This window comes from Aedes albopictus, chromosome 2 (assembly GCF_035046485.1).
Source record: "Aedes albopictus strain Foshan chromosome 2, AalbF5, whole genome shotgun sequence".
NCBI lineage: Eukaryota > Metazoa > Arthropoda > Insecta > Diptera > Culicidae > Aedes > Aedes albopictus.
In genome coordinates this window covers 2,997,311-3,021,113 of record NC_085137.1, presented here as the reverse complement: position 1 = coordinate 3,021,113, position 23,803 = coordinate 2,997,311, and positions in this window count along the sequence as shown.

Sequence of the window (23,803 nt, the reverse complement as noted above, 5' to 3'; positions counted from 1 at the left end):
CTGACCAATGGTCAGTGACCATAAGGACTGTTCAATTTATAAAACGGCCAACTTGCTTGTGCGATATCTTTTTTTATTTTTCAATAAAATCATTATCAGTTTTTTGCATTACTTTCTATGGCTATTCTCAAATGTAGGAAAAATATAACATTAAGCAAATTGTTCTTTACTGTGTAACTGAAGCGTTTTTCGTAAAACATCAATAAAAACCCGTTTCTCAAAATTCGATATAACTTTCCACATACTTAACATGCCCATTTCCATGAAGTTTTTAATGTATTGGAATCTTATACTATTCAACTAAAGGTAACGCTCAATAGTTGTTCAGTAATAATCCACCAAGCAGCCTCCAGTTTGATATAATGAATTGACTTGTTTTTATACAAATTATTAAAACATATTTATTCAAGTCCTGTGTTGCAATAGCACAACGGATTCGTCTAAAAATTTGTCCAGAGTAGTAGAATATTGCTTTCTGAATGATACAGAAGAAAAATTTACATTTAATTGCATTCTTCATCAAAAATTTAATCCATAAAGATGGTCATAGTAAAAAATTGCATATTTTTTGCCTTTCTCGTACACCAAAGTGTACCGAAAGGCTATATGTTCACTCCAAAAATGAAATATTGATAGAGCCCCCGGAGGGGCAAGTTTCATATACCAATCGACTCAGCTCGACGAGTTGAGGTGATGTCTGTGTGTGTGTATGTGTGTGTGTGTATGTATGTGTGTGTATGTGTACAAAAAAAGGTCACCTCACTTTTAGATAGTAAATATCAACCGATTTTAACGATCGACGGCTCATTCGACGCGGAATCTGGTCCCATTGTTTCCTATTGAAAATGGTTCGAATCGGTCAAGCCGTTCCGGAGTTATGGCCATTTAGGTGTTCCGGAACCGGTACCCCTGGAAAGGGCTTGATATGAAATGCACCAAACCCATGCATGCGACCCATTAAACCACGGCATATTAGATTATCTGATGAACGGTAAGCAGGAAAATAGTCTCAGACCATATCTGAACCGGTAGAGTTCCGGAACCGGTTCTGGGTGTCCCGCCGGAAGTGGCCAAATATCAAATTGAACATAACTTATTCATGCGACACATCAAACAGCGGCTTTTTCAATAATCCGATGAACGATTAGCAGAAAAACAGTATCAGACCACATCTGAACCGGTAGTCTTCCGGAACCGGTTCCGGGGGTTCCGACGGATGTGGCCAAATATAAAAGAGTAACAATCCCGTGCATGCGACACATCAAACAGCGGCATTTTCGATAACCTGATGAACGGTAAGCAGGAAAACAGTATCAGACCATACCTGAACAGGTAGTGTTCCGGAACCGATTCTGGATGTCCCACCGGAAGTGGTCAAATATAAAAGAGTACCAAACCCATGCATGCGACACATCAAACAGCGGCATTTTCGATAACCTGATGAACAGTTAGCAGGAAAACAGTATCAGACCATATGTATGAACCGGTAGTTGTCCGGAACCGGTTCCGGGGGTCCCGTCGGATGTGGCCAAATATAATAGAGTACCAAACCCATGCATGCGGTACAACAAATAACGACTTTTCTGATAAGCTGATGACTGGTTATCAAAGAAATAGGTTAGGACCGCATTAGGGACAGCCGGTAGTGCCGTAACCAGTTCCGGGTGTCCCTCCGAAAGCGTCGAAATATAAAATTGATCTGAACCTATGTATGCGACACAGCAAAGCTAGGATTTTTTGATAACCTGATGAACGTTAGCAAGCAAACAGGTTCAGACCGGTGAAAAAAAATGTTTTACGCATATGGTGAAATCTCAACCGTTACGTAGTAATTGAACTTTACATGTTTTTTACTTTGCTTGTTTCAAACTGGCTATAACTTGAAAATGGTCAAACTTATCGCATTTGAAAGATTATTAAATTTGCTACCAAAAAGATCTTAGAATCTCTTGGTTTAGTTAGATAACTAAAGCAAAAAGCTCGAAAGTAGTGTTTTGCCTTTCTCGCACATTTAGTGTACTAAAAAACTATATGTTCACTCAAAAAACGATTTAAAAAAAATGGCTCGGTGGATCTAGTCGCATATACCAATCAACTCAGTTCAACGAATTGAGATTATGTCTGTATGTGTGTATGTATTGTATGTATGTATGTATGTGCGCAAAATAAGTTCACTCACTTTTAAGGAACTTCACATTGGCCGATTTTTCGGATTATAGCTTGAATCGAACCGGAATTGTTTGCTATCAAAAATGGTCTAGATCGGCCAAGGCGTTCCAGAGTTATGGTCATTTCAGTGATCCGGACCAGCACCGGCAGAACTGGCCGTATATAAAACTGAACTAGCCTCATCATGCGATACATCAAACTGCGGCAATTTTTGTAACCTTTAGCATGGTTGACGAGTTTTGTGCGGAAATCCACGCTGGAGACCAGAAGCTCCACGATGTCGGCCCAAAATTCAAGATGGCAGACAAATGTTCAAGGTGGCGGCTCAAAATTCAAGATGGCGGCTGTTTAATAGAGATTTAGGCTCTTAAAGCATGCTATATTGGAATATTTGATATGAGAAAGATGTCTGGACCCCCAAAATGGCGACAAGAATATCCAAGATGGCGGTCTGAAATCCAAGATGGTGGCTTCAAATTCAAGATGGCGTCTGCTTAAAGAAGTTTAAGGCTCTAAAACCATGCAATATTAGTAAATTTGGTATGAAGAAGATGTCCGGCGTCAAAAAATGGCGACCAGAATGTATGTACAAGATGGCGATCTAAAATCCAAGATGGTAGCTGTTTAATGAAGTATATTTTTCGTAGGGAAGATGCCTGGACGCCAAAAATGGCGACCAGAACATCCAAGATGACAATCTTAAATCCTAAATGGCGGCTTCAAATTCACGATAGCGTCTTTTTCTTAAGAGTTTGAGGCTCAAACATTAAAAGCCAGATATACGATATAATTTCTGGTATCATGAAATGGATTTCTGTTAATTGTATGAAAGTACGATATAAATCAACATTTCGCTTGATTTATATTGAAATGGGGTTTCCAAGGCACGAGAAAGGCGCCATCACCGCTAGGTGGATTACTTAAGGTTTTGCTTCATTGATGCAGATTTTCCGACCCTAGCGAAACTTGTTATTATTTACTTTCAACAAAGTTGGTCCTATGTTATTGTACACCTTATTTAATTATAATCGGATGTAAAGTTTTTATTTCCACCATCATTGTTATGCAAAATTTGCATTAGGTTGCATTGTTATTTGGAACAACCTTCAAAGAATGAAACTGTTTGGATTACTGTACCTGTAATGGCGCACAGTAACCAAACCAGCAATGCTTTTAAGAAGCAGTTTTCTGCATTTAAAACCACATTATTCCTTCTTTCGACTGGATGAATACAAAAATGGTTTGTTTAATATTTTCATGCCCTTTTTGCTTTAAAATTGAATTTTATTCAAAAAATCGAATCTCACTTGAGACTTCAATATCTCAATAACTAATTTTCCGATTGAGTTTAAATTTCGCCAGAATGTTTATTACTCATGCTGCTGCAGCATAGCACACACTTTTCTGATATTCAAAACGATATACCATATGTGAACAGTAATTTTATACATATTTTCAATATTCAGCAATCGAAAAAGTCACCTCATTTAACACCTGGCCGATTTTCTATAAAATTAAACTACTTTTATTCGATTCAAAAATTATTACTATAATGAATGATGATGTACTGAACAACGAAACAAGGGTGGTTAAATTTGGACTACTCGTTTTGTTTCTATAGTCTTGTAAAGTTGTCACATCAAACCAAGGCTTTTTTTTAAACCTGATGAACGGTTTGCAAGAAAATAGGCTCAGACCACAAAAGTGACTACCGCTAGTGTTGTAGGAGCAGCCTTGGGTGATTCGTCGGAAATACGAAAGTGAACAAAACCGGTGCAATAGAAAATAACAAAATCTTAACAAAACTAATCATCAAATCACACCGTTTCAGATTTCTGTGGCTAAACTTTACAGTAGGATGGTTCAACGAAGTAAAATTCAATCGCAACAACTCCAACAAAGCTTTTTTTCAATCCTAAAATTTTGATGCGACTGTAATGTAGTTGAAATTTGAATGAGATTGAGTATGGGGAATATCACTTGCTGTTCATAAAAAAACTTTGTCCAAGACCGCAAAGTGATCTGCCTCCAGTGATAGTGGAAGTGGTCATGCAGTCAACTAAGAGGTATTTTTCAGCTCTGTCTATGCGTTGAACTCGGAATTCGTCAAGAATATGTGTCATCAATAAGTTTACCAAATCGATGATGGTTTTGAGAAAACAAATCTTGCTTTCAGGAACACTTTCACTTCAGCCGATAGAAAGATCATGAGTACATATTCGACGAGAAATTGGATTAATCTGGTTTTTTTCATATACGACCACTACGAGCGCTACAGAAAATTAAACGATGCGTCCAGATATTGAATGACTCAAGCTTTATAGTTTGCAACAATAGTACTGATGTTTGGCATATCGTAGCGTCTATGAATCCAGCCATCCCCTGTCATGCAGTTTTCAAGAGAACGCCGCTCAATATAGACGAATCACTTTGATGTAATTTTTATTCTATGTGATTTCTTGTGTAGATACAATCTGATTCGTCGTGCTGTATTTTGCTAGAATTTTGGGCCCTACTGCTTGCGGGCATTTTCAACCGCTCATATGTATCCTTTTCTCAGTACAACAGCTTCTGTACACTGTCGAGATACCTAGAAGGAGACTTTGTCAAACAGACAGCGAGTGGCAAACGACAAAGAGATGTGTCACGTATGACACATCCGAAGGAGAACATACGGACAACGTATCACATTCAATATTTATACATTCAACCCAAATCTAGGGTACTGGTTCCCTTATTAAGCATGTGGCTCCCATTTTCATCCTACGAAAAACAAAGGATTGAAGCGTTGTTTGTTTTGTTTCTTATTTTTGTATTTTTTGTTAGGAGTGAGCACGCATGAAAACAAAAAGAACGGAATCAATCGGTGCCGTAATCGCTTGTTTCCGAGTAGGATGAATATGGGAGCGTGAGATTACTGATGGAACACATACCCTATATCAAATTTAAAAATAAAATAAAATAACTCGACGGTTGGGTATGTGCTTCTCAACATTCTAACGAAGAGAAAGCACAGCTTAGAGCAAATCTGAGCTGGACTGCCACCGGGACGGAATTGGCTTTGGGGACACCAAAAGTTGATTGAAAGGAATGGGTTTTGTGTGATTTGATTTGAATAATATAGCAATGAAATATAACATGGAACGTCCATAAAGATTTTGAATATGTGACGCATGATGTAAATTGATTGACATAAAATATTGATCTTCTAATGCAATGCGTGGCAGTCGGGTGAACTAAAATGCGCACAAGAAGGAGGGCAAAATGTTAGGTGACGGTATCGCTTTACAATTCAATTGCCGGCAGGCGGGTTAGGGGAGGTGAGCTCAAGTGTTGGATGAATATTGCTAATGCGAAAGGTTACGTGCATACGTGCGCACATGGGATGGTGATTTCCAACCGGCAAAACATAGCAAAGGCGCCACACATTGATTTATTTGTATTGCCTCATAAATATCCAATACATGTACAGTGATAAACACGGTCAGCATAGCCAGTGGAGGAAGGTTGAGATATTTTGAATAGTAGGTGCCGACAAAATTGCTTAAATGCGTAGATAGAACTTTTTAGATAAATTAATCCAAACAGATGATATTATTTCTCCAATAATTACAAAATTTTTCACATTACTGTTATGTGGATGTCGAATTTAGAGTAGATTGATTCATTTGCTTCCCGTAGCCATAGTAATGCTGAAAAAAAATGAGCAATATCATAAATAACTTGTGCAACTTGTTAATTTCTCAGAATGACAGAATGTTTTATCAATTCTGTCCTATTTTTATCTAAACAAAATATGCCTACGAAGCCAAACCCCCTTGGTACCAATTACAACAAAGAGAGTTCATGACTTCCCCAAACAACAATACCAAACTGCTTCTTTTTCTTAAAGTCTCCCACCGGACTGAACTCTAGATGCAAAATCAACGCTGAAATTTTGATGCTAAGCCATATTAACTTCTATTAAATATGTCGGAAGGTTGTTTTGCCTTCGTATCTCGGAGGAAAACTTCGTCTGCGGTACAACCATGTATTACCTCCTCCCCATTAGCCTTACATAAATTTACCGATCCCTCTTATTCACCAACAAACGCTGGGATTCGAAACTTTCGTACCAAGTTTTCCGACAATCTCGACAAACAAATCACAAAACCGATAGCAAGAAAGAAGGTACAACAAGAAAAAAAAGAATCTATTTCCACATCCCCGATCGGGTGACACATTCGTCCCAGGAGTACGTGTTTGCATAACATATCGGCTGTCTCCTTAAAATTATCACATATACGTTCCGGAGAGCAGCAGGAAGACGTTTTCCCCTCTGAAAATGTTTTTCATGCTTGCATCATATCGATCACAAAGCATATCAAATTTTGACAATCCGACAAAGTTCTCTTCAAGACATTTTTAAAGCAACAGTTAGTATCATTTCCTACACAGTTGGACCAAACAAACTACAGCCATCGAAAAAAAAACTATATGAGTTCTCAATAATTCATTGAGCGATGACATATCTTTCTTGTATCCGATCCATCGGCACGAATCACTAGTTAACAATGAACGTAAGCGAGTTTGTGTGTGTCACGATTTACTGCCTCATGCACATGCTATTATTAATGAAAACGTTTATATATTTGATCAGCAATAAATTATGCAGATTTTTTTCTTTCATTTGGCCTGCATTTTTCTTTAATGGTGTGCTGCTTATGCACATAAGCAAACGAACCAGATCGCCCAGGAATTAAAATGGAATCGAAAAAAAATCGTTCATTTTTTCTGATCCACATTTGGTGATCGTATTTTTCGCTGTCTGGTGGCAGGCGATTTTGGGTTTCGTCCTTCCGAGCTACTTCTTTGCGACAGGAGGTTTTAATGAGAGTGCTCATTAATTTAATATCTGATAAGAGTTACACATTTTGGAACCGAACATAAATAAGTCATGGATTGTGAGTGCATCGCAGATGCACGAGAAACCTTTGTCCTGAAGATGTTATTAATGTTTCTAAAACAAAACACATCCCAAAATCAGTGACAGTATCGAAATACAACAGGATCCTGTCATTTCTACCTGTTTATCCAGGCTCATTCTAAAACCCTGTAAATGCTTAGATTCTATTGATCGATGTACAATTTTCGAGAGGTTTAAAACATTAGTGTAACATAATCTTCTTGCAACTGACACTTCAGTTCTAACAATAGATTCAAAATGATGCAAATGAATAAAAAATTTCAAATCGGTTTGCAATTTGCCTTAAGGCGAATTTTTTTGGTTTTTATTTTTTATTAAATAACGAAGCAATATTTTCAAAATCGGTTTTCGTGCACATGTAGAGCATGGATCAAGCTATCTTCTGATTTTTTTTGTGGTGGAAAAAATTTTCCATTTTTGCAGAAACCATTTTTTGTGAAATTTCATTCAAAAATGGTTTCTGCAAGAACGAAAAACATTTTCCACCACGAAAAAAATCAGGAGATACCTTGATCCATACTCTGCATGTGTACGAAACCCGATTTTGAAAACATTGCTTCGTTATTTTATAAAAAATTAAAAACCAAAAAGTGAGGAAATGGTTCTAGTTTCGCCTTAAGTAAGCTTATAGGGCGGAGATCTTCAATGTTTTTGCCTACCCTTCAAGGTCTGCTTTCAAGATTTTAAAGGATTTTAATAAAATTGTTCTGACTTTCATTTTATTCAACACACTTCTGACTTATGTGACTTCCTTTTACAATTCTTACACCCCTAAGAAAGTATAAATACCGCTTTCGACCATTGCTCCTAAAAAAATCGTCCTGTCATATATCACGAACTGTTTTTGAATGGACGATAACGGATCATGGTCTTGGACAGTAGCATTATCATTATTTTGACTGAAAATCGTCAAACTTCTTACATAGTAAGATTTCTTCTTCTATCGCCGTTTGCTTTCTAGTTACTTCTTAAGATAGGATCTATATGATGTGAATTCTTAGAGACTTAAACGTAACGTTCCCTGTTAGATCAGCGAATGATCGTTGACTTTGAAGTTGTTCTGCTCTGTGGTGTTTTCATCAGTATGCTGGATCTTAGTAATTTTTTGCAGTTTTGCATAAAATGTGTGCATTTTGTTTTTAAAATGACCCACAAGCAGCACGTATGCCACAGAAGAGTCACGCAGCGCAGTTTTTTTTTTTGGTTACACATGGGCTATGTTATTTTAATCCTATGTTAGAATTATTGGACTTTGACTCGTGTGCCACAAAAAAAAAACTGCGCTGCGTGACTCTTTTTAATATGTGCCCTGCTTGAGCCAAATGGCAAAAGTTGTCAATTGGCAAGCAGTTTGGTTTGCAATTCTGCCGCTAGGTTACGCTAGTGAGCATGGAAAAATGATCTTTTTTAACTAGTCCTATCTCGTTATTCTGATGAGATACAAAGTTTATGTCTTCGGCAAAGTTGTTCGGAAGGTCATGGACATCATAATGACAAGTAGTTTGGTTTGAAATTCTGCCGCTAGGTGACGCTAGTAAGCATGGCAAAATAAGCATTTTCAACTAGTTCTATCTTGTGATCCTGATGAGATAGTAAGTTCAATTTTTCGTCAGACTTGTTCGGAAGGTCATGGACATCATAATGATAAGTAGTTTGGTTCCCTTGGTTTGAATCACTTGAATATGAAGTGAATCATACCTGAAACACTTGGAATAAAATAAATCAGACCAATTGGATGAGAGTTCGACTGTACTATTATAGCTGTTTTGATTATCGGCAACGTAGTCTTTTTAATTTGTAAAACGAGTTTTATTATTTAACCCGACGTTTCGGCGCAGGTATGGCGCCTTCTTCAGGGGAAAAATAAAGTATTCGTTTTTGGTTTGGGGTTATGGCAAACTGTAACTGTCGGGGTTTTATAATGTAGGTACAAGACTAACTGCGGCGAAAACTAAAATTTAAAATTGGTTTCTATACTATTTTTGCGCGCTTTAAGTCTTCTGTTGGTTGGACCTCACTTTTTTTTTCTTTTTTTTTTTGCGCGCTTTGGACCTCACTGTTGTTAGTTGCAGCGGTTTTGAAATCTTTCTCTTGGTTGAAAAGTTTCATCATTCTGGTCTAATTCAGTCATGCTTGTTGTGTTTGTAATGGTTCTTAATACTGTGCAAGAGAGCAGCATATGTAGTGTTAAGTCCCTCTACATCTGTACGTTTGTTTACGGTGTGGTTAGTATTTGTGATGTGGCACATTTCTAGGAAGGGGAGTGTGGTAGTTTTATTGCTGTGATCTATGATTTCTGTTCGATCTAAGTCGAATTTGTGTTGGCTCTGTATACAATGCTTGATCAACGCTGTTGTTGTTTCTGCTAGGGCTGTTAAGGCTGTGTTAGTGTGGTTTTCGTTTAGCATCTTCTCTAATTTGTTTATGTTTGATTTGTGCCCTGCTAGTCGTTTTCGTAGGCTGTTTTTGGTCATTCCTATGTAACAACTTTCGCAGTTGTTACACGGAATTTTATAAATTATATTACTTTTATCTTCTTGACTTGTAGGAAACTTAACTTTGGTGTGGATTGTTTTGATGGTGCGGATCTGTCTGGTGGCTATCACTACGTTAGGGTAGTCTTTTTTGAGAATTTTGTAGATTCGTTCTGATAATGACGGAATGTATGGGATAGAGCGGTACATTTTTTGATCTGGAGGAGCTGTTGGCTGGACGTTGATAGTGCTTGGATTGGCAGACCCGGATTGAGTCGTGGAGATACTGGACTGGACATACCTGGATTGTTGATTTGTGATGTTGATTTGCTGGTTCATTGATCTTTCTCCGTGTTCTATGGCTTCCTGCTGAGTGTTGTGTGATGATTGATAATCGTTTGTGGGAGGTGGGCTGGTTTGCTGGCAGAATGGTCGGCTTGAAGTGTTGTCCTGGGGGGTCATGGGAAGCTGACACGATGGTTGGCAACTGGGTATGGTTGGAGGCGGTGGGGCGGCGGATGATGTAGCGGTGGATGATGTAGCGGTGGGTGGTGGTGCTGGTGGCGGTAGACGGGGTGGTGATGCTGTGGGCAGTCGAAGGGACGACGGTTGATCGGCTGGTGTGCTGCTGGGTGTACTGAATCGTTTGGCTTTGTATAGATTGAGAAGACGGTTGACTAATTGTTTTGGGTAGTTGTTCCTTCGTAAATGATCTCTGATGGTTGCTGCTATTTCTTCTTCTGATTTGTTGTGAGTTAGTTTGTGGACCCTATGAATGAAGTTGTTAGCTACATTCATTTTATATCGGGGTTGATGGAATGAGTGGTAGTTAAGCATTCTACCAGATGCGATGGGCTTCGCGTACCACTCTGTTGTGAGTTCTTGGCTGTCTTTGCGGATGACCGTCATGTCCAAAAACGGTAGCTTCCCTTCTTTTTCAACTTCGACGGTGAATTGAAGCCTCGGTTCTATCCTATTGAATGCTTCGAGTACTAGTTGGATAGTTTGCTGTGGTATCACCATGAAAATATCGTCCACATATTTTTTAAAGATTGGAGACTCGAATGGTAGAGTACTCAAAGCTCTGTTAATCACTGAATCTAGTACAATGTCAGCAAGGATAGGAGACAAGGGGCTCCCCATCGCTGTCCCGTAAGTTTGCATGAAGAACTGTCCCTCGTAACAGAAGTAGCTGGATTCCATACAGAGCTCGACAATCTCTAGGAACATGTCCAAGTTGATATTTGTATCAACTTCTCGCCATCTCTCGATGATGTTTTTCCTCACTAGGTCTCGAGGCACGTTCGTGAACAGGGATACGACTGGCCCAACCAACAGAAGACTTAAAGCGCGCAAAAATAGTATAGAAACCAATTTTAAATTTTAGTTTTCACCGCAGTTAGTCATGTACCTACATTATAAAACCCCGACAGTTACAGTTTGCCATAACCCCAAACCAAAAACGAATACTTTATTTTTCCCCTGAAGAAGGCGCCATAACTGCGCCGAAACGTCGGGTTAAATAATAAAACTCGTTTTACAAATTAAAAAGACTGCGTTGCCGATAATCAAAACAGCTATAAATCAGACCTGAATCACTTGAATATCAAGCGAATTAGACCTGAATCACTTGGATTAAAAATTTTCAGATCTGAATCACTTGAAAATGATGTGAATCAGACCTGAACCTTTTGAATATGAAGTGGTTCAGACCTGAATCACTTGAACGTGAAGTAAATCCATGAGGTAAATCAGACCTGAATCACTTGGATTAGAATGACTCAGACCTGAATCACTTGTGTTACAAAAGTTCAACTCCCCCACCCCCCCACGTGGGAGACGTGGGAAGGTGCCTCCGTAAGCAGCTCGATAGATTTTTGTGAGTTTCGGTTCGCAAAGTATCCACTTCGCGGCGTCTCTCCAGTGACGGCTTTCCACGTGGACAAATTCCGTCGAACTGCTCCTATCAACTCCGCTTTGGAGCAAGCGCCTTGTGGTGGACTGGGGACTGTCGACAACCCCCCCCCCCCTCCTTCTACGAGATAGGCAAGAGGAAGCCCCACGCCCCCTCGATAGACACACGTGGACGGACCCGGACAAGGCTGACTGTTGAGCTTCCAGTTGAGCCAAGCCAAAACCACCTCCCCTACTCTGCACGTGCGGAAGGCCACGAACACGCCCTGGAAGCCGATGCCAGGATCCGAACAAGCTGACAGTGCCATCAAACTCATCCCGCCCTTACCATTGCCAACAACGCTTTTTGGTTAAATACTAGTTTTAAACGTGAGTACATGTTTCTCTTTCCCTCGCCATCCGAATGCTCTCCCTACCTTTCAACGCCCTGGGACTCGGGAACAAAAGAGGCCTTTCGCGCCCACTCCGGAAGCTGCCGTTTGGGGTCTAGGTGCATAAGGATTTTGAAGGCATTTCAGGACGTTTCAGAGCATTTTCTGTGGGATTCAGAGGCGTTACGGAAGCGTTACGAAGAAGTTTTCAAGGGGTTTGGAGCTTCTCAGGTGCGCTACATGGGGTCCAAGGGGGTCTAAAGGGGATTTTTGAGGCATTTCAAGACGTTTCAGAGCATTTTCGGGGGATTCAGAGGCGTTACGGAGCGCTACGGAGGAGTTCTCAGGGGTTTCGATGCCTCTCTGGTGCGTTACATGGGGACCCCAAAGGGTTTAGGGGGGATTTTCGAGGCATTTCATGAAGTTTCAGAGCAGACTCTGAAATACCTTAAAACGCCCCTCACTCAAACCTCTTGCAACGCCCTTCAAAGGCAACTGAGATCCCTTGAATTGCCCCTAAAGTTCCTTGGAACGCCCCTGAAACCCACTTAATGTTAATACTATTGAAATACCCCAGAATTCCGCGCAAAAACACCAAAAAATCTTGACATAACACCTCTAAAACGCTCATCAAATCCCCCGAAACAACCCTTTAAAACGCCCCTGAAGCCCCCTTTTAAACTCTGGAAACTTTCTGGAAACCCCCTTAGCCCCACATCAACTGCCCAGGACCTATTCTCGCAAACTAGATTCTCTTATTAATGCCAAAACTTAATTTATGCATAAATTTCCCTCTTTTTACGCCTTTTTTAATGTATGCAGTCTCAGCCATGTTCATAAAAAGAGGTTCCAGTGTATTATTATTAATATTATTATTTATTAACGACACTTATTCACACCAGAAGGGTGCACGGGCATGATCTCACCTCTGGTCACCTCTAATAGTTTGTAACCATGGACCAATACAAATTCAAACCATCAATCTCCTTATCAGAATAGATCAGATGATCAAGGAAGCCTCCAAGTCTTAGAATCTAAGATGTATGTACAAGTATTACGTGATTCGTGATCTATGACAATCAAAACGTATTATACTGAGTTTGAAGTGTGGCCAAATGCTCACGACTACGAGTGTATTTAGATCTGGGGGCTTTAACCATATAAGTGATACATAAGATATTCCTGATGAACTGGAAATTTATCTCCCATGACTTGCATTATATGTATGATCTCATTGGTATAAATTCTGATATTCGTGCAACTTTGTAACATTTGACAAATGTTTCAACAAAAAAATTTGTTTCGGTATCTGTTCAATTATTCAAAAGCCATTTATATTGTAATTGAAGGAGAAGAAAAACTGTTGAATCATATAAATTAAAGCATATGTATGTTTATGTACCTATTTGGTTGTCAATCATATTGTCAAGATCATCAACCATAATAATTCAAATTAATTGAACTACTAGCACTCAAGATTTTCCGATAGGGCATTTCGAAGTCGATTTGGTAGCTCAGAACTCATAATTGCTCGACTAAGCCTGGTTCATGGGAACTCGAAGACTGCTCGATGTATGGGTGGTTCGTGGTTGAACCACCACACCCTTCTCTGGATGCTGTAGGAGGAGGAAAATGAGAAAATCGGATGATCATCGAGCGATGCCCAAATGTTCTACCTCTTGGGTATATAAGCTCCTGCCACCCAGCGGCGGGCCTTTTTTGTCATCCTGGGAAGCAACGATAGTGAAGGTTTGTTATCCAAAGTGGTTAGCAAGAGAGAATCGAAGATTAGTCGAACAGTGTTTAACGTTTGGACAGTGAAGTTAGTGGCTACAAACTTAAAAGACTTAAGGAGATAAATCTCCATCAATCTAGCTCGCGATAAACATTACTGAAGTGTGCTCTAGTGGTCACCTGGTGACAACTGGACCTGCTTATTGCCAACGTTGAGGCCAGTTTAGTGGATAGGTCGTCTACCGGTTTGCAAAGTTGAAGTCGGCACTACGATCTGTCCTTGAAGTTGGTGCGTGGAACGGTAATGTCGTGACCCATGAGCTAGATAATTCCTCTCGAAGAAACGACCACCTGCTTTGAACGGCCAAGCATCAAGTTCCCTCTCCGGGACGAAATTCTGGCCCTGATACGGATGAAACGCTGCTGAACGACACGCAGCAATCAACGGTGCCACGGAGGTGAGCACAGTAACTCGAGCAGTGAGCAAGAATTAGGCTTTTTTAAATAGAAGTGATTTTCAAACGTAAATGAATATAAGTTTTATTGGGTTGCTATCAGGAATTTGAAACTTGTCTTAGATTTTGAGCATATACCGAAAGTAAGATTTTCAGCTTGAGAACGTTTAGGGTAGTCGGGGCCCGTGGCGCAGTGGTCCACACGTTCGCTTCATAAGCGGATGGTCATGGGTTCGATCCCAGCCCCGGCACTTGCAATTTTTCGTCAGTTGCTCTTTCCCCCGAAAGCAACTGACACCTGACCCTCTTCGGAGCATATAGCTCTAACGGACCCGGAATTTGGATATCGGCGAACCGCAATTCATAATGGACGACCCCCAATCGGACTGGAAAAGGAACAGCAGCCACACATCAGCATCATCGTGCTCATCATTCTACCGTGGACAGGGTAGAATAGTTGAAGCAGCACAAGGCACCAGTTCGATATAGTTGAATTAGAATAGAATACATGTAGGCGCTGTACAAAGTGTAAGTGCAGCGTCCAATTGGAATCGCTCACGGAGTGCCCTAGTGGACAAAAGAGCTGTAAATTAGGTCAAGTGATTAAGAATAAAAAAAAACGTTTAGGTCTGTTACGGTGAGTATCTTCCTTCAAGCACGTGCGCCGACCCTGAGAGGCAATTAAGAGGTAAGCTAGCCTAGGGCGTACGGACGTCCATGCCCCAGACGTGTGGGCGTCGTTGGTAATAACACTTTAAATGTAAGTTTATTACAAATGTATACAGAAAAACTCAACTTCGGAATGGTTTGGATGATCTGAAACAACACTAAGTTATATCATTTATGGTTAAACTTGTCATCTGTCTACTAAAATGCACTGTACTAAGTTTTGGGTGTGCACGATGCTTTTTTTATTCCTGTTCGGGTTTGTCACTGCGAACAGTTTTTAGATCTATTGTGACATTACCCGTATTCTTAGTGTAGTGCATGTCGCATTACTCAATTGCCATTGAGGGGCAATAAAGTATCGATTTTGATACAGTTTTTTTTTGTTTTCTTAGAAAACAAAACAAGAGTACTGATATTGGCCATGCATCGGAAACCTAGCATCACCCTTGCTTTACTGCTAAATTCTCCCCAGTAAGAAGTTTAGAACCCGGGTTTTAACATTAACAGCAATACCATTCCATTAATGGAACATATGTTCAGTAATAAGGATTCTAGTATGTTCCTTGCATACCAGCACTTACCTGTCTTTGAAGAGTTAGTACATACATGGATCCCTAACCCGATTTGATGTCCTTTGCATCAAGTTTAGCCTCGAACAACGGCGAGGTTTTTAACTATCTGCAAAGTTGGTTAACTTAGTTTTATTCAGAGACCGTAAGCCACCACGAAACCAGTGACAAGGACTTAATACTATGATTCCTCGAGTTGCCAGAACGCATATTCCAAAATTGGAAAAGTAGGACGACACTAGGTTTCGGTAGATTTTACTCCGTAACGCAACACAAAAAGGTGATCTACCCACGTTACGGGCTCCGTTAACGATCGAGCATCTTTGAAACCCACTCATCCATCAGCACGGGCCTGACACCTTGGATTGGGGTTCCCTGTTTGGTGGACTTTTACCCCCGGAACAGGGGTCCGTAGTGCTATTCTAAGCCGGCAGCTGCACGATGCTTTGTTACGAGTGTAAATCTATAGGCCTTAAACACATAATATTATAGGTGACCTCAGATATTCCTGACGCTCTGGAAATTTAACGCCCATGGCTTACATTGCATTTATGAATCAAATGGGTAATTTCTGATATATGCGCACCTCTTTAGATAAACCATTCCAAATTTACACCATATATCTCAACTTCAGAATAGTTTGGATGATCCAGGATGCCTCTAAGAGGTATATACAAGTATCACATGATTCAATTGATCTTTTATGACTACCAAAACGCACTATGCAAAGTTTGAAATGTATCCGATGCATTGCTACGAGTGTAGAAACTAGTTTTCTTGAAGCTAAAATTTATATCATATTGTGTTATAATTTTGTTCTGATTATAACAAAATAGGTTATTGTTTTGATTTGACCGGTGTACTTTTTGTTACAGTTTTAGTTATTTTAACATCATCATGCATATAGTTTATAACAAAATAAGTTATAGAAAAATTTCATATCATCATTACATTCAAAATGTTCTATCATAACACAACCTTGATGTATGCATATGATAGCACAACTGTTCCCCTTGATAAAACCATTTTGATTTTGAAAATTCAAACAATAGCATCGCTTTACGGTCTTCTTAGGTCTGATTCCTCGTGAAGTTTCCTACAAATACCATTCATTGACCTTTTTTTGGATTCAAATGGGGAACCGTGGTGATTTTTTTTATATGAAATAGAGATTATCCCCATAGTAAACCGTAGAAAAATTTGAGAACGGTGGGCGCCAAAATATAGTTTCTTCAATTGAGCAGAAACTTTGCACAGTTGATATGGGCCAAAAATGAATTGAAAAAATTGACCATATTTTTCTCATGGTGTTGTTCCCATATGAACGGGACTGTTATTCGTATAACGGAGAGAATGTCTTCAAAGTGAATCATGCAAAAGTTGACTTACCTTCATATGAACCGGCGGATTTGGCATTGACCGACTCCAGCCTGGCTCGCGCGTTCGAAGAGTCTCACTCCAAACTGTTAGAACGATGAATCGAACCGAGGCATAAAATATTGTCATTTATGAAAAACAGAAGACGAACAATCAGAATTTAAAAATTTGAAGCATTATAAATCTTGGGAATTGCAAGAAATGTCTTTGAAAATGGTATGCCTCCTCCAGGAGCAGGAAGGGGAGAAGGACGTTCGATTTGAACGGCATTGTCAGCCGGCCGGCAGTGTGTTGACTTCGAGACGACCGAGAGTGTCGGTGGGAATGTCGCGCTCCGAGGCGGGAAATCTGACAGAGAGTGAGTAAAATGTGACTACGAATGAACATAGTAGTGTTTTGTTTTATGTATTTCCGAACCGAAGACGACGCAGTGAAACGAGATGGTTATGGTTTGTGGTGGCACAGCGACACAAAAGGAATGGGATACGAAAAATTCGCACAAAACCATCATCTCGTTTGCAAGTGATATATTTCTCGCCTTTCGGTATTAAAAGGTATGTTTTTTGGATACCGAACTTAGAAGTGCTGTATCCAACACATGACTTTGTTTAAGTTGTTAATCATTACTGAAGTATATATTTGTTGAATAAAACGCGATTATTATTTGAAACGAACTCTAGCCATCAATATTATACTCATTATTATCATTTTTGTTTAAGTAGTTGGTTTCAATTATCTCAATACTTTTACCTTACATTTCGATAACGGTGACAAAATTTATAACAGCTGGAACAAAGGGCATATAAAAATGCGAATGATTTGGAATTCATTTCATATTTTGTCGTCATCGTTTTGCTCTCATATTTCAGACCGATTTGTAGAGCTTGAATAGCACTCTCGTTAAAGCCTTTCGTCTTTGTCGAAAGCGATTCAAAATTCGGAAGAGAAAGGACGGTCCAATTTCATGGTGTATGAAAATATGAATGCAAGAAAGAAAAGTGTTCCAGCTTCCGCTCACAGCTCCCTTCTTTGAGACCTCAACGGTGGCGATAAATGCTTTCCAGCAATACGACGTGAATGTCATACAAACGTGCACAAAAAGATGATTTGTAATACTGCCAGAACAAAAGGTGAAAACAGAACCGCGACAAACGGCCTCGTTGCGACCTCGCTACCAGATTCATGTCCATCCTGCAGAGTGACCTGACTCCCTCAGAAGTAGCAACCCGATTTCGGTTCGCGCCCTGCGGAGTCTGATCGATGATTAACTTCCTTTTAAGGAATTTATTCAAAATCGCGCTCACACAAGTGTTCGATGACAATTTGAAATATGAAAGCGAGAGTTCTACCTTGCGATCATTCATCGCACTCCATCGGCACGAAAGAGAAGCGGCTCAAAACAAACAAAAGCGATTGAGCTTCTAGAGTTTCATATTTTACTCACCTCTGTGGGCTTCCTGCCGCCGATTTCCAGCCTTTACCGATCGCATCCTTCGCGCTTCGCGTTCCAATATGTGATGTTTCTTTCCTTTTTTTTCTTTCATTTTTGAATATTTTAAAGGTCTAATTAAGTTTTGTTTTCATGGGAAGCGGAGAGTTTGTGTCCCCAAGAAATTTTTACCATCCCAAAATCGACGTCACCGCCGACGGTATAGGTATTTGTACTGTGTGTCGTTAGGTTTTCTTGCGGGTTCTGTTTGGCCGTTTCTGTTAGCCTTGTTTCGATGGTACACGGGCAGGATTGTTTTGGGGACCACTTGAGAATTGAGTGGGCTTTATCGACATCGCGGCTATTAATTCTCGTAAACAGAGTCGTTTGTTAAGCGAACAACCAGAGCTGAACGAAAGGTAGAAAGGGATGATTTGTGGCTAATGGCCTCCGCTTTTTCTGAACTTATAATATTCATAATCAATTAAAATTAAGGATTTTACCTTTTGGTTTTCGATGCATTTTGCATGAAGAGTATTGTAATTTGACTAATTTCATAAGAAAATTTAATGACTATGTGCGTTTATCATTCAATATTCTTTTATGTAAAGCCAGTATAAAACAAAAAACCCTTAAACTTATTGAATTTTATTTGTTACTAGGCCATTAAAACTAAAGAGTGCCAGTGCATGGAACTGAAATAATTCAAAAAGGAGGTCCCCAGTGTTACGTGTTCTGTTCCCAATAGTGTATTATTCCATAATTTTTGAGTTCTTTTTCAGTGCACAGCACAATTTGCCTCGGTAAAATGATACCTTCACATGCAGCAATGCCATACTAACAGTGATCAAAACTCGAACACGTTCTTCACATCTTGCAGAGCAAGTATTATTTTGTTTTCATCGCCTTTTTATTCAATCGCATCGACACGATCGCCATCAGCTTTGTCATTCTCAAAGCGATGACAGTTTCACACTGCTCGGGAGTTGTGGGAACTTGTGTGCTATATGCATAATACATATTCGACCATTTTTAATAATTTAAAATATTTTATTGAATTAGCCATAATGCTTTCTGCAAACATTTTTGAATATTTATTGGCAAGTAGGTGTTTTTATGGTTTCCTATATCATTTCGGCTAACTTTTGCGTTCTCTTTGAGCATATCTTATTTCCCCAAAACTAGGATCATTAAACCGTTCTCGTTTGTGTCTTTCATCGGGTTCTTTCCCATACATCCCCTTGCGACCACCGCAAGACACAGCGTGATTCCGTCGACCCACGTCGCTGATGCAGGAAAATCGGGCTGCGCGCGTTGAGCAAACTGACGAATAAAAGTGATAGCGTTGTGTTCGGTCATGATGACCGCGCTATCATGTCGCGACTGCTGGAAGCTAACTGCATATTTCAGCTCACCTGCCGTGATTTGGAATGCTACTGTTTGTTTGAATTGGCTCGCCGAATGGAGTGCTGATGAGTGTCTATTAAGATGACGGTTACCCAGTTGGGGGTTAGTCGATGGGATGTGACTCGTGGTGAAATGATGATTAGATTAGTGTGTTAGAATATGAGTTTTCTCAAGGCAGTTGCTTTCGAAGCCGGGCCAAAAACAAAACGTACAGAGTCGCTTTGACTGCGCGTCAACATACATAGGTAGGTACTATAGCTTCAAAATAATTGTTCAAATATGTTTTCAGGTGGTTGAAATTTCAGACGTATTCACATCGCCACTTCAGAAAAGAAAGAAAAATCATTATTAACCTTTCAGGAGGTACAAAGAGACCTATGAAATTGTATTATCTGTCGTCACAGAATGGTGAAACCAACCCCTCCCCCTTCCCCCCAAGAGTGTGATGTAACTCATGAACGTTCCCTAACATAAAAAGTTGTTCTTTCAAATGGTATCTTTGGAGGCGTCATTCATAATGGTGATAGCTCTGAAACTCTCACATTCAAAATGATCGCCTTTCTCGTAGAGCTGTAACCCGAGCAGAGGAGAATAGCAAGTTAATAACTACGAAATCACATAACCTGTTTTTATAACTTGTTTTGTTATTATTAAACTATCAAGGCATAGCTTTTCCATAACAAATTTTGTTGGACAATCTTATTTTGTTATAATCAAGCTATTTATATACATTAACTAAATTACATTTAAATAACATGTATTGTTGAAGTACACGTTTCGTTATTGTTGTACTTTTGATCAACTTATCAGCAATAGCACAACAGTAACAAGTTTTGAAATCACAGCAACAATTCGACAATTATGACCTGTCCCTTTGTGTTGTACCATTTTTGCATTTAGTTAAAATGGAAATTCCTAAACGACTCCTTTTAAGAATTCCTTAAATAATTTTCGGATAACCACTTGGAAGTTCTGGAGGAACCTTTCGATAAATCCCTGTAGAGTGGCGCAATTTTCTTAGAAATTCCGAAGAATCTTTTGAAAAACTCCTGGAGAATCCTTCGGAAAAAACTCATGATGAAATCCTGAAAGAAATTTTCAGAGAAATCTTAAGATGAACTTCAGGACTAATGATCACAGGAAATTCTGAAGAAACCCTTGAAGAGATACTATGCAGGATTCTGGAGGAATTTATGGAAAAGTTTATGACCAATTGGAAGAATTTGATGATGATAAACATAGAAGGAGTTTTTGACGGAACCCTTAGAGAAATAAATAGAGGAATTTTAGAAAAAAATATTGCAAAAATTTCTGGTGAAAGTCTTGTAGGAATAATCAGAGGAAGTTCAGGAGAAATTGTGGCAAAATTTTTGGAGGATTTTTTGTAGAATCCAGGAGGAATATTCGACATAGTTTTTGAATCCAGGAAAAAATCTAGGGAATTTAAACAATCTTTCCAGGAAAATTGTAATAATCTGTACAATGTTTCCAAAATCCCAAAAATTTTCTGCAAAACTGTTGAGCACTCTAAAAATTCATCAGTTTCTATGCTAAAAAAAAACAAAGGTCACACATGCTCCGAAAACAATTAAAGTATAACCGTTTATAAAATCCAGGTGGAAATCGAAGCTCGCCGTATTTGATAATATAGAAATTACTAAAGTTCGATTATCTTGCGACTTTAAATCTCTTAGAATGAATTAAAAGCTGAATACAGTATTTTTCGATCATTTGAAAATATTTTTTACGTCAGTGTGATGAACCTCATGTTATTGGTGGGTTTGTGAGATAAAGCGAATAATTTTATATAATAAGTATTATAACTTACTTAGTAACGAGTTTGATATCATAGCAAATTCTGCTCTCCGATTATCATAAATAACATATTAATATCAAAATTTGTTATTGAAATATTTTCCCAATTCACTGTTATTAAGTTGTTATTGAAACTAACAAAACAAGTTATTGAATTGGTTGTCCAGGAACATTTTTTTGTTATGGAACTTGTTATTTTGCCGCTTATGACATACAAGTTTATAACACAATATGTTATGGTAATAATTTAAAAATAATCGATTTTATTATTCAGTTATTTTGCCCAAATAACACAGCTTCTTATGTTGTTGTTATTCTCTTCTGCTCGGGAACCCTTTCCTTCCTCTAATCTGGTAACTTATGTTCGGTTTCCCAGATCCTAGCTATCAACCGCTGCAGGAAAGTGGCTAAATTTGCTGGTTCAAGAGCTGCGATTACCATCTGCTTTTATGATATTGATCTGATGAATGGCATCCATAACTTCCTGCAGCGTGAGAGCCAGATCCGTTTTTGCAGCATTGACATTAGCTAGTTGTTATTTATTTATTTATTTATCTTTATTAAAGAGATTTTCAGCCAGCGGCTGGTTCATCTCTGATTAGCTAGTTGTTTCCCATTGCTTTGATCTCCTGTGCCTACATTCATGCCTCAACGCCATTCATGTGTTCATCAAAGTATTACTTCCACCTTTCAATAACCTCACGTTCGTAAAGAAGGCAAGGTCCCATCTCTATCCCTGCACATTGCGATACGCAGTATGATCCCGTTTTATGATGCTCATTTGCTTCTGATAGAACTTCCTTGTTTCTTAGCAACGACACAGCAGTTAAATTCCACTACACTTCTTCCAGGCAGCGTTTTTTCTCCCGTAAAAGGCGGGTCTGTTGTATCCGCTTCTATTTCTAACTCTCCACGTCCTGGCGAATCCTTCAAAGTCGTTTTGCATTTCTCGTTTCACGTTCCCGATAGTTCTCTCGGCTGCGTAACTTTTGCTATACTTCAGTCGCTCTAGTTTGTAGCGGTAGCGTACATTGTTGATGAAGGAATGTTCTGGGCGCAGTTTGATCATCAGGTAGGCAGCCGTCGATAATGTCATCCAGCAATCAGAACGTGGTCGACTTACGATTCCGTCGGCTATTGCGATCTCCAGGTGTAACAATTAGGGACCTGTGCTTGGGTAGCGGTCGTACTCGCGTTTGAGCTTCCTGAGTGAGGGCTGCACCCAAAACAAGGAATCCTACCAACAATTGAAAAATGCTATTTCTACCAGTTTCTGAACGGAAACAATACAAGAAATGTTTGAAAACATCATCAGCTCGCTGTATTGAGAAGCATTACACGGTTCTATTCCACTACACACAAACACTTTTTTCCAAGCCGAGGTAGCGTCTAAAAATAACTTTCGTAAATAAAAAGAAAATCGCGTTAAGTACTGTTCCTTTGAATTCCACTAAGAATTTGCATCCTTTGACAGATACGTATTTCGACCTCAACTGTAAGGTTAATCATCAATAACACTAGTTTACAGCATTTTTGAACTCGGTAAGCTGATGATTATTTTTGGTGTAGAATCATGCCCTGAGTTCGAAAACGCGAAAGAAAAAAAATACAGTAGAGCGGAAATTTTTTCGACTTTCCATACAAGGTTGATGATTTGAAATCGATTTTTGTTCTATTTTTAAGCAAAGTCGCTCACTTCAAACATCCCATTCTCCGTAATGAATGCTCCGATTGAGCTGAAATTTTTACTGTAATTCGCCTACATATGATATGTCAAATAAACGTCGAGAAAGAATTTTTAAGTTGATTTTTTCTTATTGAAAAAAATACATTTTTTAAAAAAATTTTGGGAATTTTGCTAAAATTTAAGAAGATTGTCCCTAAAACTCGCCAATATCTTGAATATCATCAATCTGACGCAAAACCTGTATTCAGATGTTCGAATGGTATTGTATTCAGCTTTTAATTTATGGAAAAAGATTTTAAATTGGTTGAACAAAACGCAGTATATTTGAATTTTAGTAAATTACATATTTTGAAAAGTTGCAAAACTTGATATTGAGCTAAAACTCAAAAACTGTTCTACTTAAAATTTTTTGAAAGTCGGTTTCAAAATCAGCACTAAATTGTGCTTCAAAAATTTTGGTCGTTGACAGAAGTTCACGACTTTCGTTTTATTTTGTAAACTTGTGTAACTTTCGTATTGCTTTGACATACACGCAGAGAAATTTCATCTTATTAAACCAAAATTTTATATTATTGAACCTCGTTTTTGTTACAAATACATTATTTTTTCAATTCTACAATTTTATTTTGTTTATTAAAATATAAAATTTGTTGTTTGCCATACGATAGGTGAGCGATACAAAAAATATAAATTGAATATTTATTTTTGTTTGCAATACTCTGGCTCCAACGAATTCTTTGCAAAACTCTTCAAGGATATGCCAGAGA